Here is a 7,363-nt window from a genome sequence, read left to right on the forward strand (position 1 = left end):
ACCCTCCATACTGTTTTCCACAGTGGCTGCATTCCCACCAGCAGTGTGTGAGGGTGCCTTTTTTTCCACTTCATCACCAGCACTTGTTTGTTGTGTTTCTGATTTTAGCCCTTCTGACCTGTGTGAGGTGGTATCTCCTTGTGGTTTTGATTTACATTTCCCTGATGATGAGTGAGGTGAACATCTTTTCATTTGTCTGTTGGCCATCTGGATGTCTTGTTTAGAGACATGTCAATTCAGAACCTCTGCCCAATTTTTAAGTGGATTGTTTGGGTTTTTTTGTTGTTGTTTAGTTGTATGAATTCTTTGTGTATTTTAGATATTAACCTTTTATCAGATATATCATTTGCAAATACCTTCTCCCATTCAAGAGATCAGGTTTGTTTTGTTTTGTTTTGTTTTCTTGTCTCCTTTGCTGTGTAAAATCTTTTACTTTTGATGGAATCCCAATAGTTTATTTTTACTTTTGTTTCCCTAGCCTTAGGAGACTTGTCTAGAAAAATGTTGCTATAGCTGATGTCAGAGAAATTACTGCCTGTGTTCTTTTCATGTGGTTTCAAATCTCACATTAAGGTTTTTAATCCATTTTTAGTTTGTTTTTGTGTATAGTGTAAGAAAGTGGTCCTGTTTCATTGTTTTACATGTATCTGCCCAGTTTTCCCAGCACCATTTATTGAAAAGACTGTCTTTTCACAGATACCATATGGTTTCACTCTTATGTAGATCCTGAGAAACTTAACAGAAACCCACGGGGGAGGGGAAGGAAAAAAAAAAGAGCTTAGAGTGGAAGACAGCCAAAGCATAAGAGACTCTTAAAAACTGAGAACAAACTGAGGGTTGATGGGGGGTGGGAGCAAGGGGAGGGTGGGTGATGGGTATTGAGGAGGGCACCTTTTTAGGATGAGCACTGGTTGTTGAATGGAAACCAATTTGACAATAAACTTCATATATTGAAAAAAAAAAAGTAAAGACTGTCTTTTCCCCATAGTCTCACCTTAAAAAAAATTTTTTTTTAATTTACATCCAAGTAACAGATTAAACCCATTTAGTCATGTTTTATTTCTGGGGTCTTTATTCTGTCCCACTGACCTATGTGTCTATTTCTGTGCCAAAAGCATACTGTCTTGATTACTACAGCTTTGGAGTATATCTTGAAATCTGGTAGGTCTGTTCTTTTTTCTCAGGATTGCTTTGGCTATGCAGGGTCCTCTATAGTTCCATACAAATGTTAGTATTATTTGTTCTAGTTTTGTGAAAACTGCTGTTGGTATTTTGATAGAGATTGCATTGAATCTGTCAATTGCTTTGCTTTGGGTAATATGGACATTTTCACAAGAATAATTCTTCCAATCCATGAGCATGGAATATCTTTCCATTTATTTATGTTACCTTCAATTTCTTTCACCAGTGTATTAGAGTTTTTGGAGCATAGGTCTTTCACTTTTTGGCTAAGTTGATTCCTAAATATTTTATTCTTTTTTGGTGCAATTGTAAATGGTGTTTTTAAATGTTTTTCTTTCAGCTGCTTCATTGTTAAGGTACAGAAACATTGCTGATTACTGGGTATTTATTTTGTATCTTGTACTTTACTGAATTAATGTAATGCATCTAGTAATTTTATATGTATGTATGTATGTAAAATCAAGTTAGTTAACATGCACTGTAGTATTAGTTTCATGAGTAGAACCCAGTGATTCACCACTTCTATAGAACACTCAGTGCTCATTCCAATAAGTGCCCTCCTTAAATAAATGCCCATCACCCATTTAGCTAACCCCCAATCCACCTCCCCTCCAGGAACCCCCAGCCTATTCTCTGCATTCAAGAGTCTCTTATGGTTTTACTCCCTCTGTTATTAACTTATTTTCCCTCACTTCCCCTATGTTCATCTGTTTTGTTTCTTAAATTCCACATATGGGTGCAATGATATGATGTTTGTCTTTCTCTGACTGACTTATTTCGCTTAGCATAATACACTCTAGTTCCATCCACATTCTTTCAAATGGCAAGATTTCACTCTTTTTGATCACTGAATATTATTCCATTGTATGTATATATACCACATCTTCTTTATCCATACTTCTAGGAATGTTTTGGTAGATTATTTTGGACTTACCATTTATAGTATCATGTCATCTGCAAATAGTGACAGTTTAACTTCTTTACCAATATGGATATCCCTTATTTCTTTTTCTTGTCTGATTGCTGTGGCTAGGACCTCCAGTACTATGTTGAATAAGTGTGAGTGGACATATTTTCTTCTTCCTGGCATTGGGGGGAAAGCTCTCCATTTTTCACCATTGAGTATGATGCTACCTATGCGATTTTCATAGGTGGCCTTTATATGTTGAGGTATGTTGCCTCTAACCCCACTTTATTGAATTTTTATCATGAATGAATGTTGAATTTTGTCAAATGATTTTTCTTCATCTATTGAGATGATCATATGATTTTTACCCTTCATTCTGTTGATGTGTATAACATTGATTTTCAAAATATTGAAACACCTTTGTATCCCGGAAATAAATCTTACCTGACCATGGTGAATGATCTTTTTAATATACTGTTGTGTGTGGTTTGCTAGTATTTTCTTGAGGATTTTTGCATCTATCTTCATCAAGGATACTGGTCTATAGTTTTCTTTTTTGGGGGTGTCATTGTCTGGTTCCAGCATCAGGGTAATGCTGGCCTGATTGAATGTATTTGGAAGCTTTCCCTCTTATTCAATATTTTGGAGTAGTTTGAGGAGAATATACACTAATTCTTCATTAAATGTCTTGTAGATGGGGTGCTTGGGTGGCTCAGTTGGTTGAGTATCCAAATTCAGCTCAGGTCATGATCTCATGGTTCATGAGTTTGAGCCCCACATTGGGATGTGTGCATTGGGCTCTGTGTTGACATCTTGGAGCATTGAGCCTGCTTCATATTCTGTGTCTCCATCTCCAAAGGCAAGGGAATTAAAAGCAAAAATGAACTATTGGGACCTCATGAAGATAAAAAGCTTCTGCACTACAAAGGAAACAAATAACAAAACTAAAAGGCAACCAAAAGAATGGGAAAAGATATTTGCAAATAACATATCAGACAAAGGGCTAGTATCCAAAATCTATAAAGAACTCACCAAACTTCACAGCCAAAAAACAAATAAGCCAGTGAAGAAATGGAAAGAAAACATGAATAGACACTTCTCTAAAGAAGGCATCCAGATGGCCAACAGGCACATGAAAAGATGCTCAATGTCACTCCTCATCAGGGAAATACAAATCAAAACCACACTCAGATATCACCTCACGCCAGAGTGGCTAAAATGAACAAACCAGGAGACTATAGATGCTGGCGAGGATGTGGAGAAATGGGAACCCTCTTGCACTGTTGGTGGGAATGCAAACTGGTGCAGCCACTCTGGAAAACAGTGTGGAGGTTCCTCAAAAAATTAAAAATAGACCTACCCTATGACCCCGCAATAGCACTGCTAGGAATTTACCCAAGGGATCCAGGAGTGCTGATGCATAGGGGCACTTGTACCCCAATGTTTATAGCAGCACTTTCAGCAACAGCCAAATTATGGAAGAACCTAAATGTCCATCAACTGATGAATGGATAAAGAAATTGTGGTTTATACACACAATGGAATCCTACTTGGCAATGAGAAAGAATGAAATATGGCCTTTTGTAGCAACGTGGATGGAACCAGAGAGTGTTATGCTAAGTGAAATAAGTCCTACAGAGAAACACAGATACCATACGTTTTCACTCTTATGTGGACACTAAGAAACTTAACAGAAGACCATGGGGGAGGGGAAGGGGGAAAAAAGAGAAAGAGGGAGGTAAACCATAAGAGACTCTTAAAAACTGAGAATAAACTGAGGGTTGATGGGGGGTGGGGTGGGCATTGAAGAGGGCACCTGTTGGGATGAGCACTGGGTATTGTACGGAAACCAATTTGACAATAAATTTCATATTAAAAAAAGATTCTGTGTCTCTCTCTTGCTCTCTGTCCTCCCCCATTCTCTCTCTCTCTCTCTCTCTCCCTCTCTCTCTCTCAAAAATAAATAAACATAAAAAAAATAAATGTCTTGTAGAATTCACCTGTGATTCCATCTGGTCCTGAACTTTTAGTTTTAAGTAACTTTTTGTTTACCAATTCAACTTTGTTACTGACAATTAATCTGTTCAGATCCTGTATTTCTTCCCAGTTCTGTTTTGGAAGTTTGTATTTTTCTAGGACTTTATCCTTTCATCTGGGTCATCCTCTTTGTTGGCATATATATTTTAATAACATTCTCTTACAATTCTTTGTATTTATATGGTGTCAGTTGTTATTTCTCTCTCATTTATGATTTTACTTCTTTGGGTCCTTGCCCTTTTTTTTCTTGATGAATGTGGCTAAGGGTTTGTTAATTTTGTTTATCTTTTCAAAGAACCAGCTGTTGCTTTCATTGATTTCGTTCCATTCATTTTTTAAATCTCTGTGTCATTTATTTCAGCTCTGTGTTATTTCCTTTCTTCTACTCTCATTGGCTTTGTTTATTCTTCAGGAAAGAGTACTTTGAATATAAAATCAGTATGGGATAGTGACTTAGAGGCATATCAAACGTGAGCGCCCTTAACTTCATTTCATTGGTCCTATATCCATATAGACAGTTAGCCTCTTTCTATTTAGAAGAGAGATCCTTCATCCTTCTTCGATGTGAATCAGCTACCAATGTTCTCGGTCTTCCCCTCAGCCACGCTCCACTAGACTTTTTTCCTTTTAACTCTATCATTGTAGCTTAATTATATATAATCATCTGTGTACATTTAAAGTTTATAGTTTGACACTTGTGAGCACAGCATAACATAAAGAGTCTGTCGAATCAGTATGTTGTATACCTGAAATTGATGATTTTGTGTGTCAATGATACTTCAATAAAATATTTTAGTAAATTAAACGGTTTGTTCTATTAAGGGAATCATAAATATTTAGGAGCACCTTCTGAACATTCATTTGTATGTAATTCCAGAAAGTGCACAATAAGCTTTAATTGCTTCGTTCTGTAACTTATTAAAATTTAATCCCCTTGAGGTTCAGTTTTCTTATTTCTGCAGATAATGTGGGATAATAAAACTAATTTCAGAGGGATATTGTGGGAAAGAAACAACTGTGTGGTAACATTATGTGGATTCCAAAGAAAATGTTCAATGGTGAGGGGTAGATATGGTGTGTGTGTGTGTGTGTGTGTGTGTGTGCATTTATACATTTTTCTTTCAAGTAAACATGGACATTCATGTGTGCATACACAGATTCATTATTAGGAAAGCTTTCATGTCAAAATAAACTTGAGAGAAAGTGGGAGAGGACAAAAATGAAAAGAACATTTGGATTAACATGAAAATAAAAGTAGGTAAAAATTTGAACATAAAGATTTAAGGTAGAACAAGTGGCCTTAATGTTTTAGTTTGTCTACTTCAGTGCCTGCAAGACAGTACAGCTCATGGCTTAGGGGGTTTTTTTGTACCAGCTGTTGGGGTTGAGAGACTCCAAAGTGACTTCAGATTTTGTGTTTTACATAAAGTGGTATTTCAACACCAAATAGACTTATTTGAAAGAATATAAACATGATCCAAGGCTGAATTTCATTTCTCTAAACAGAGTGTTACTGGATAACTATCCGGAATAGATATTTATTGTGGTTGTGACAAATTCCATGCCGCTGGCTTAGAACAAATACATTTATGTTCTGATAGTTCTGGAAGTCAGAAGTCTGAAGTGGGTCTCCCTGGGCTAAAATCTCTCTGTCTGGGGGAGGTCCTGGGGAGCTAAAGCCGGCTGTATTCCCTGACTCATGGTCCCTCCCTTTATCTTCAAAGCCAGCAACATAGCATCTCAAATTTCTCTGTGATTCCTACTCTTCTGCCTCTGTCTTCCATATCTGGAGGCACCTTGTGATCTATTGAGCCCACCTGGATCATCAGAACAAATTTATCTTCAGGTCAGCTGACCAGCAATGTTAACACCATTTGTCACCCTAATTCTCACTTGCCATGACACGAGATATATTTGAAAAGTCTGGAGATTAAGATGTGGAAATATTTGGGGGGCATTATTCTGCCTACTAAAAGTCTTTTTCATGGGTGTATTTGAGGCCAACTCAGGGGTCCTCAGATTAAAGAATCAAATACAGACTTGTTTTCAGACTCTAGGGTAAGTCCTTAGACTTTTATTTCAAAACCACACATAAAGAGGATCTCATGGCTCATTTATGAAAATCACCCAGAGTTATAAATGGTAAACCCTCAACTCAATGAATTCAAAATCAGCTCAAGGTGAAGGTAAAGTGCAAGCTGGTTAGACCTCTGATAAGCAGGCAAGTTCATGAGCGTGAGTAATACAAAACTGGATTCACCTGACTTCCAATCTGATATCCCAGCGACAGAGTATCAGCAGGAAACTTTTCCTTTCCCACTGCTCCAGTGGCTCACGGGGAAATGATGTGCTCCAATGTGGGAGTAACAATGGAAACAGTGTCTAATGAGCAGACATAGGGAGCTATAAATATCTCCTCCACTGCAGAATGTCATCATCCGAAACCTTGTATATGGCAAGGCATGGTTGTTGCTCTTGGGATCCAGGTCTGTGCAGGGAGACCAATGCTTCACTCCATCCTGCTGTCCTGTCTGGGAACAGAGCTTTGGTCTCCATGATCAACCATCCAGGGACGAAGTCGGACCTCCACACAGAGACGTTCTTCTTATAGACCCCATCCATGTGAGTCTCAGAGCTCAGTGGTTATTTTGGGAAAGATTCTGAGAGAATGGAATCTGAGAGATTTTACCTGAGGTCACCTGAGACGAGGTAGACTCATTTATAATTAATTTACGTAATATGTTCAAAAGAGAAGCTCCACTGGACTCAGCAATACAGGGATCATTGTTGACAATGAGCAGTGGGAATGGAAGTCCAGTTGGATGAGAATGACGAAGGAATGGTGGGGGGGGAGGACACAAATTGGTCACAGTGAAATTAGAACTTACCTAGGAGTTTTGCAGCTAAGGGGAGTAGGAAAACAGAGAATCAAGCTTGGAGGCATGTGCCGTGAGCTTTTCAAGATGTGGTGTTTTTGAGCATGTTCTGTATTTGTAGAAAGACCCAGAGCCATGGAGGTAGCTGTTTCCTTGCAACAGCACTTCTTGAGACACATTTCTCAGCATCACCTTTCACATGGAGTATTCACATAAAATTTGTATTCCATATGCAAAAGAGGGTATGCCAACTAGCTTTACTGCGTAATACTTCATTACCAAGTTGTATAGAAACTAGGAAGATATTTGTTCAACATAGAAGAAAAAACTCAGCCAATCTCTTCACCAGTGATAACCATCC

Source organism: Acinonyx jubatus, chromosome A2, assembly GCF_027475565.1.
Source record: "Acinonyx jubatus isolate Ajub_Pintada_27869175 chromosome A2, VMU_Ajub_asm_v1.0, whole genome shotgun sequence".
Lineage (NCBI taxonomy): Eukaryota > Metazoa > Chordata > Mammalia > Carnivora > Felidae > Acinonyx > Acinonyx jubatus.